Here is a 10,529-nt window from a genome sequence, read left to right as displayed (position 1 = left end):
TCCTCTCTGGTGATTTGTGTTAGGAGCCTTGTATCTGATGTCTGAGTCACAAAGCATTTTCCTTGCAATAATGCAGATCTTTGAGTATTCACACCACGGCCTCAAGTATTTATGACTATTTTTCTTTCTTCAATCTTTGCCCAAGAAGAGAACAAGGCTTGATGAATATCAAGTAACTAAGAGACATGAATACCAAGTTGGTATGAGTGACATAGGAGCGGTGAATTATTGAACATAAATAGATCATGTCAGCAGAGAATCGTGACTAGAATGTGTAATATTTACTACACTTTTTCCTTTCTCAGTAATCAGAAATTGGAAAAACACTGATACAGTGTTTAAATTATACATTTATGGCAGAAGAAAAATTTATTTCAAACTCAATAAAATAAATACGTTTTGTGTATAGACAGAATAATTAAACTGTGATCTATCATTACATTTATATGTGATTTATTTTAAATTTTAAATAAATATTCTAATATTGATTTTATGACTAACAATATATTAAAACTCATAAGTAAATAAAATATTACGGATATAATTCATGGGATTTATGCTTATGCTTATAATATGCTATGTATAACACTAGAAAAATAAGTTTTTCTCCTAGAAACATATTACAGATATATGTATTCTAAATATATATGATTTCCCTATCCATTACAAGCTATGCTCAGTATATTTTCATTTATTCACTTGACAGTAGACAGATTTAATTGACTGGTAAATGTGTAATTCTTAGTGTTATTCTTCTTATGATACAATTTTTAGAACTCTAGCCCAATTTTGCTGAGTACTCCTTACACCTGCTGACTTACCTAGTGAGAGAAAAAATACAGAGATAAAAATGCTTAAATTTTGTTAACATTGAATAATCAGAAAATTCTGAGATAAAGTATAAGAACAGTCTTTCACCAAAATATCTTTCTTTTTTTATTTATTTTATTTATCTATATTTTTGTAGATCATGTTTCCTTTTTAATATGTACATTTATATTATTATATATGAATAAAATAAACTACATACAGCCACAAGAACCATGAGACAATCAAGAGTTACATAAATATTACTTTCATAGTGTTTTGGATGTTTGGATTTCGCAAACTTGAAGTAAACATCTTTCCTATCTTGTTGGGTCTAAATTTATGAATGAAAATCAATATCTATAATATCTCATCTCAATTAACTTAAATCACCTATCTTGATTTATAAACATCTTATCCCCTAACCAACTAAGCTTGATTATAAGACTGAACTATCTAGTCTTCAATCCCATCAGAGACTTGAGAAGGAATAAAACTTAAATACGTGAGTGACACGGAAGTACAGGTTAGCAGCTTCCAAAATGAAAAAATGACTGAGAAAGTTTATTGCCTGAACAGTCACCCAGTACTCTCTATAAAAACAAACAAAACAAAACAAAACAAAAAAACAATGGAGAATCATCTTTGGCTTTCTAGTCCAATATCTCTGCTAAAGATATTTGCAAAACAGGAATTATTGAGGACTTGCTTACCCTGTCTTGGCAGAGTTCTGCTGTCGACTCTGCCTGCATCTAAGCTTAGTTACTTTTAAACAGAATTCCAACTGTGGCAGAAACTATGACATTTTGCCCAGTGTCTGGCTTGCCACATTTGAAGCAAACTCCAGAAATATGTTGTTTGATGTTGATCATCTTCTTTGAGGTAAGCTAGATGTTGTCAGGAACTAACTTGTCTTGTTGTCAAAAATTATTTGGAATAACAAAAAACATCTTAAAGTGTCATATTCTGTAGGTATGTCTCTGAGGCTTTTAAAGATCTTATTTAACTATTTTATGTTGTATACCTATAGCATCGTATCTATAGGTTAGATCTAGAATGTATATTCTTGTAATAAAATTAGACTAGTATTTGATATGACCATGATTTGCATCAATATACAAAATCTATACCAATTAATTAAAAATAACATTATTTGTGTGTAACAATTAAGACCTTGAGATGAGGAGTAGATTCAATAATCTCCCTTTTGTTCTATCCTCCCTCTATCTTTATATCCACTTTCTTTTTTTCCAGCTCCTATCTCCTTACCTATGAAAGATAGATAAAGGAAAAGAGAAGCATCCCTGAGTCCAACCTAGATTTCTCTTTGTAGAAGACCAATAATAACTTATAACCACCTTCCAATGAAAATAACCATCTGCAGAGCAAGAGAGCAAACAGAAACCTACCCAACCGCCTTTAGAGGAAATGGAACTTCGTTCTCCTAAGGTTTCTTCCGGCTGATTTGGAGCAAATAATACCTTAGAAGGGGCCAGAAAAATTGGGGAAAATGCTTAACCAAGCCAGGGATTACATTTGTGGTGCAGTTTCTAAATGTTGAGAAATTCCAGGCTTACTAAGAGTCCTGTGTGGGACAGACTGAAGTGCTGGACCAATTGGGATCAGAAGCTTTCTACACTGCTGTCCTGTAAGCTGTCCTGCTGTGATGGTTAACAGCAATTAAGGCGCCTGGGGCTGGAACATGGAAGACGCAGGATGTCAGCATGCAGCATGCTGAGAAGAATGAATCCTGTCAGGTATGACCCAGTGTCAGTATCTTCTTTTGTTCTGAAAACATAATTTCTCACAGGCGTTATACAGTTGTAACATTGTAACTGTTTGAGGTGTGTGGGATGTACAGAGCACTTAAGGCTGATTCTCTGCTCATTGTATGAGCAGAACTAAGACATCTGCAAATCTTCCTTCATGCCATACTAAGAATGGCCCCCGGTAATAAGTCACAGAGAATCTATGACCAACATCAATCCTTGTCTATACATATGCATTCGTATCTATGCCAGTCTCAGAGCTATTCCCATGTATTGTGATTAGCAATATAAGTTCCCTGCTTGTTCTGCATTTTGAATTATTTATATCCTGATTGAACCCCCTCCCTCAACACTCCCGATCCCACCTCCTCTTTCATCCTCTCCTGATACCATCCTCTCCCTCATCCCCTTTCTCCTCTCCCCTAGTCCTTAGAAATGGTAGCCCTCCTCCCCTAACGTCTGAGCTTAACTTATCCAGTGTCCTCTGTACTACATGTAACCTCTTCCTCTGTGGCCTGCCAAGGCTACCCTGTCAGGGAGGAAGTGAGAAGCATTAGGAGGCCCAAGTCCATGTCAGGGGTAGTCCCTACTCACCATATTGTGGGACCCACAGGGAAACTGTACTGCTTATGTACTACAATTGAACTGAGTGTCTAGATCCTCACCTTGCATAGCCCTTGGTTTTATCTTTCTCTGCAGAGACCCTCTCCTCTGTTGAGAATTTTTAAATGTATATTTAATTTAGTATAATTTAATTACTTTCCCTTCCATTGTTAACCCTTCCCTCTCATCTTCACATTGTCACACTCCCTCCCTATTCTGCTTATTCCCCTCCTCTAGACTTCTGGGAACAACCTATCATCAGGGTAGTCTGCACCTCCTTCCTTTGTGTGCCCATTGTGACCATTAGGCTTTCTTTCCAAATAGCGGTGGCCAAGTTTTGGGTCACTGAGTGCATGGCAGAAGTTCAGAGCAGTTCCTCCTTCCCACTATGCTGATATTCCGGAGTTTATTAGCTACATCTGAAAAAGGGGTCTTGGTTCTTTGCATGTGTTGTCTTAACTGGACTATCAGTTTGTGGAGCAACCCCGCCCTCCCCCCCCCCCCCCCCGTTCCTCGACCAATAGACCTTGGTGGTCTCACTGTGGAGCTTTTGCTCCCTCTTGGACCTTTTTTTCCCCAACTCTTACCTACAGCTCTCAGCACTCTGCCCAGTGTCCAGCTTTGAGTCTTGGTAACTGTCCCTATGGATGGAGTCTCTCAGAGGACATCTATGTTGGGCTAAAACACAATTATAAGTGTATATATTCCATGTGTGTCTTTTTGGGTCTAGTTTATCTCACTTAGGATGATCATTTCTAGTTCCATAGATTTGCCTGCAAATTTCAAGACTTCCTTGTTTTTAATAGTATTCCATTGTATAGATGTACCACGGTTTCTTCATCCATTCTTCGGTTGAGGGATGTCTAGGTTGTTTCCCAGTTCTGGGTATTATGAAAGAAGCTGCTATGAACATAGTTGAGCAAATGTCTTTGTTGTATGGTGGACCATCTTTCAGATTTATGCCCAGGAGTGGTATCACTGGATCTTGGGGTAGAATTATTCCCAGTTTTCTGAGAAAGCACCTTATTGATTTCCAGAGTTGTTGTAGAAGTTTGTGCTCCCACCAGCAGTGGAGAAGTGTTCCCCTTTCTCCACATCCTCCCCAAAATGTGTTGTCACTTGAATTATTGATCTTTGCCATTTGTCTAGGTATAAAATGTATCTCAAGGTCACTTTTATTTGCATTTCCTGGATGAAATGCTGGACTTTTTTTTTAATGTGTTTCTCAGCCATTTGATATTCCTTTATTGAGAATTCCCTGTTTTGTTCTGTACCCTATTTTTAATTGCATTATTTGATTTGTTGGTGCTTATTTTCTTGGGTTCTTTATATATTTTAAATATTATCCCTTTGTTGGATGTAGGGTTTGTAAAGATTTTTCCCAATCTGTAGGCTGTATTTTGCCTTACAGAAGCTTTTCAGTTTCATGATGTCCCATTTATTAATTGTTGATCTTAGAGCCTGAGCTGTTAGTGTTCTGTTCAGTAAGTTGTTTCCAGTGCCAATGAGCTCTAGGTTCTTTCCCACTTTTTTTTTCTAACAGATTTAGTGTATTTTTTTTTTTAACAAATAGATATCACTTAGACCAGCATCATTTGTTGAAGATACTATCTTTTTATCATTGCGCGGTTTTGGTTTCTTTGTTGAAAATAAAGTGTCCATAGCTGTGTGGATTTGTTTCTGGGTCTTCAATTCTATTTCATTGGTCAACTGGCCTATTTCTATGCCAGTACCAATCCAATTTTATTACTGTTGCTCTATAGTACAACTTGACATGAGGAATGGCGATTCCTCTGGCAGATCTTTTAATGTACAGGATTGTTTTAGCTATCCTGGGTGTTTTTGTTTTTCCACATGAAGTTGAAGACTGATTTTTCCAGTTATGTAAAATATTTGTTGGTATTTTCACCAGAATTGCATTGAATCTGTAGATTGCTTTTTGTATGATAACAATTTTTACTATGTTGATTCTCCTAAACCATGAGCATGGGAGATCTTTCTATTTCTGATATCTTCTTCAGTTTACTTCTGCAGATACATGAAATTTTTCATATAGTGCTTTCTCTTGCTTGGTTAGATTTACACCAAGATACTTTATATTATTTGAGGTTATTGTAAAAGAGTGGTTTCCTTAATTTCTTTCTCAGCCAGTTTGTCATCTGTATACATGAGGGTTGCTGACTCCACTTCACTGAAGTTGTTTATCAGCCGTAGGTGTTCTTTGGTAGAAGTGTGAGGGTCATTGATGTATACTAAGTTATCATCTGCTAGTAGTGAAACTTTAACTTCTTCCTTTCCTACTTGTATCCCCATTTGTATTCCTATTGGTATCCTATTTGTTTTATTGCTCTAGCTAGGGCTTCAAGTACTATATTGATTTCAGTGGGATTGATTTAAGTTTCTCTCCATTTAGTTTGATGTTGGCTATAGGCTTGCTGTATATTACCTTTACTATGTTTAGTTATGTGCCTTGTATCCTCAATCACTCTAGGACTTTTAACATGAAAGAGTGTTGGATTTGTCCAATGCATTTTCATCATCTAAAGAGATGATCATGTGGGTTTTTTCCCTTCCCTTTGTTTATATTATTGATTACATTGATGCATTTCCATATATTGAACCATGCCTGCATGCCTGGTATGAAGCCTACTTGATCATGCTGGATGAGATTTTTGAAGTGATCTTGGATTTGGTTTGCTAGATTTTTACTGAGTATTTTTGCATCTATGTTCATAAGGGAAATTGGTCTGAAATTCTCTTTCTTTCTTGGGTCTTTGTGTGCCTTCACTTTCATTTACTTCTAGGAAGTGTTTGATTTCTTTCTTTATTTCATTCCTGACCTAGCTGTCATTGAGTAAAATATTATTCAGTTTCCATGTGTTTATAGTGATTTGTTAATTCTTTTGTTATTGATGTTCAGCTTTAGGCTATGGTTGTCTGACAAGATGCAGTGAATTATTTCAGTTTTTTGTCTCTATTGAGGCTTGTTTTATGACCAATTAGATGGTAATTTTGGAGAAGGTTCTGTGTGGATCAAGGAGAAGGTATATTCTTTTCTGTTTGGGTAAAAAGTTCTGTGGATATCTGCTAGGTCCATTTGATTTATGAATTCTGTTAACTTGATTATTTCTCTATTTATTTTTTTCCTTGAAGATTTGTTCTTTGGTGAGAGGGGGGTGCTGAGGTCTCCCACTATATTGTGTTAGGATTGATGTGTGATTTACAATTTAAAAGTATCTCTCTTACAAATGCTGGTGTCCTAGTATTTGGGGCACAGATATTCAGGATAGTAATGTCCTCTTGGTGGATTTTTCCTTTCATGAGAACAAAGTGTCCTTCTCTATCTTTCTTGATAAATTTTAATTGAAAGTGTACTTTATCAGATATTAGAATGGCTACTTTTACTTACTTACTGGTCTGTTTGCTTGGAAAACATTTTTCCAGCCCTTTACCCTCAGGTAATGTCTACCTTTGTTGCTGAGATGTATTTCTTAAATGCACCCTAACAATGGATCTTATTTTATGCACTCATTTTGATAGTCCTTTTTACTGGGAATTGTGGCCATTGATGTTAAGAGATATTAGTGAACATTAGCTATTGTATCTTTTTATTGTGCAGTTGGTTGTGATTGTGTGTGACAGTGTCTGTTTTGGTTTTGCTGTTGTGAGATTATCTATACTCTGCATTTTTGGGGTGTGGCTGACCTTGTTATGAAGTTTTCCTCCTACTATCTTCTGTAGAGCTGGGTTGGTGTTTAGATATTGTTTAAATTTGGTTTTGTCATGTAATATCTTGTTTTCTCCATCTATGGAGATTGAATGTTTTCCTGGATATAGTAGTCTGGGTTGGCATCTGTTCTCTTGGTGTCTGGGTAATCTCAGCCCAGGTCCTTCTGGTTTTCATGGTCTCCACTGAAAAGTCAATTGTAATTCTGATGTGTCTTGCTGTCTTTAATAACTTTTCTTTGTTCTGAAGATTTAGTGTTTTGATTATTATGTGACAGGAAGAATTTTTTTCTTGTCTAGCCTATTTGGTGTTCTGTAATCCTCTTGTATGTTTAAGGGTATCTCTTTCTTTAGGTTGGGGAAATTTTATTCTATGATTTTCTTGAAAAAATTTTCTCATCTTTGGGACTTTACATCTTCCTTTTCATTTACTCCTATAATCCTGAGGTTACACTTTCTCATGGTGTCCTTCATTTCTTGGATGCTTTGTGTCACAAATTTTTCTGTTTTAATATTTTCTTTGAGAGATGTATCAATTCCTTCTATTGTATCTTCAGCCCCTGAGATTTTCTTCTCCATCTGTTGGATTCTATTGGTTATACTTGTCTGTTGGATTACTGATTCCTTCTTTGATTTTTTTCATTTCGAGTGTTTTCTCAACTTGAGATTGGTTTTCAATTTGACATTTTTTTAAAATTCTGTCTAATTCTGTTTTCATGTCTTGAAATCTTTTACTCATTTCCTTCACCTGTTTGATTGTGGTTTCTTGTTTCTCCTGGATGGCCTCTTTTTGTTTGTTTGCTTTATCCTGAAATTTTTTGAAGGATCTACGCATTTCCTCTTTATAATTCTCAAATAACTGTATAAGCATAGTTTTTCGGTCATTTTCCTGAGGTTCAGCTATATAAGGGTATCTGTTGATGTCTGGGCTTTCTGGTGGAGGCATGCTGTCCTAGTTTTTGTTGTCTTCTCACTCTTTCCTCTAGGAATCTGCTGAGAGGGCTTGGGCTTTCTAAGCTCACAGTCAATGGGGTGAGTACCTTTGGAAAGCAGCTTCTTCCTATACTGGCTTGGCAGACACTGTCTTCATGTATCTATATTTGTCCAAGCTCTGATACCTAGAATCCATGATTTTGTAGGGTTCCTCTGACTACTTGTTCTCCTCAGAGGAGTCAGGCACAAAGGAGAACAGTGTCGCAGATGCCAGATGTTGTGTGGCTTCCACTGTTTTAATCCTTTGTTCTTCAGGGGGACTACATTGCTCTAATACTCAAAAGAGTGCAATGTCCTTGGAGCTTGTGATTCCCTACCCCGAGGGAAGTCCAGCCAAGGTGGGTGTGGGTGCGAGTGCGGGTGCGGGTGCGGGTGCGGGTGTGGGTGCCGGTGTGGGTGCGGGTGCGGGTGCGGGTGCGGGTGCGGGTGTGGGTGCGGGTGCGGGTGTGAGTGTGGGTGCTTCTTTTTATCCTCCTCACTTGTTTAGACTGAGAAGTCACCAGGTCTGTGCTTTGAATAGTGCCACTTTCCTTTGTTCACCTGTTTTGCTGTGCTAAGCGGCTGCCTCCTACTGCTCCTGCAGCCACTGCCTCAGACCTTCTGTTCCCCAGAGGATCTGTACTCTTTTCCCATATTCGGAGGACTGCACGGTGTTCGAAGTTTGTATCTTCTGAACTGTGAGTTTTCCAGCTGGGATGAGAGGAGAGCTTTGGTGTTTCCAATTAGTTCCCTTCAGTATGTTTCCCAGCCTCAGCAACTCTGCCTACTGTCCATGGTCCATACTGTGCGCCACTATCTTGTCCCCTCCAAAGATCTTTTAATAAAATACTCTCAGATGGAATTGAAGACCAGTTAGTTTAGTCTTATAATCAAGCTTAGTTGGTTAGGGGTTAAGATGGTTTTAGATTAAGATAGATGTCTTAAGTTAATACAGATGAGATATGATAGATATTGATTTTAATTCAGAAATTTAGACCTGACAAGATAGGAAAGATGCTTTCTTCAAGTTTGACAAATACAAATAGCCAAATCACTGTGAATGTAACATTTCTATAACTTCTGATTGTCTCATGATTCTTCCTGTTGTATGTAGTTTATTTTATTCATGTGTAATAATATAAATATATATGTTCTTGCTGTAGCACAATAAAAGTACATCTCCCCCGAAAAAAGAAATAATCTGTCCTCCTACACTCTATTGAAAATATTGCTGATAAAGCAATAGCATTTCTAGGATAAGATAGATGATAGATAGATAGATAGATGATAGATACAGGTGGATAGATAGATAAATGATAAACAGATGTTAGAAAGAGAGATGATAGGTAGATCAATTAAATTTGTCTTCACAACAAGCCTAAACTTTATTTCCAATTAGTTATATTTTTTTAGTCTTTTAGTAAGGAACATAGTATTAAATATTTTATTTCACTAAATGCACTCCTAATTAAAATCAATAGAAGTAAATCTATACTCAATAAAATTCTCGTAATGATTGCATCTGATAATACAAATACCACTAAAATTTAGTTCATTTGTTTTTTATTTACCTGCTTAATGAAATAAAAGCACACTCTTCTTTATTTATTACAGCCAATAAGTTTTGAAAATTACATTCAAATTTTTAATAAAATTTTAAATGATTAGTGAATAAATATGGCTTACAGAGTACTGAAATGAAGAATTGTATATTAACATTACATTTTATTTCAAAGAATTAATTAAATTCTCCTTTGAGCAGTCATTAGTTCATTTTTTTTCTTTGTCTAGATTTGGTATCTGTCAGTAATTTCCAGCTTTGATGTTGGCATTTCCGTTGCCATTGTCATTGTTCTGGCCTTGCCTGTGAAGCCACTTCTGGAAGGCTTTCTGGAATTCCACCTCTTACGAGTCCTGCACTGTCTTCTGTAAAAGTTCTTGAGCTGTAAAATGCAGAGGTAGAGATGTATCAGTGAAGCTGAGCTTCCCACAATCTGTTGATCTCTGTATACTGTGTACAGTTGTTACTTTATCTGTTGGATTCTATTTTCTTGAAAGAGAAGCTTTTTTAAAATATGAAAAGTATAAGTTACACTTATTTTGGTTTTAATGACAAGGTTTAGAATGTAATTAGGGAGTAGAAGAGTCTAGTAAAGTGGCAGTAGCAGACTCAATTTTAAAATCTATGATCTCACTAGCCTTGGGAAGCTGGCTAGGTTTCCAGTACTGAGTTGATTTTCCTCCTGTCAAGTAAGCTTTAAGTCCAATTACATAGTTATTGGTTGCCATTGATCTGTGAGATTATATCTTGCCATACTAGTAATTACTGTGATTCATAAATATTATACAAGAGTAGTAGTGTTTGATTGTTTCCCTCCCTGAGCATCATGAGTAGTATTTTCTGGAACCATGCAAGTTGGACTGCAGGAGAATGGTTTTCAAGTCAGGTCCACTACCAATTATCCAAATCCTGTGTCCTAGGTGTACAGTTTCTTTATTAGATAACCTCTTACCTCTGTGAGAATAATTAGGATTAATCCCCTTGCTTGTTGTCAAGCAAGCATACATACATGCAAACAACAAAAAGGACTCATGAAGTAATATTTTATATGTGCCTATGCTTACACTGTTTCCCCCCCCTCCCTGTGTGTG

This window comes from Acomys minous (assembly GCF_964271855.1).
Source record: "Acomys minous genome assembly, chromosome: 18".
In the NCBI taxonomy this organism is placed as follows: Eukaryota; Metazoa; Chordata; class Mammalia; order Rodentia; family Muridae; genus Acomys; species Acomys minous.
The sequence above is the reverse complement of the archived record's forward strand: the minus strand, read 5'-3'. Positions refer to the sequence as shown.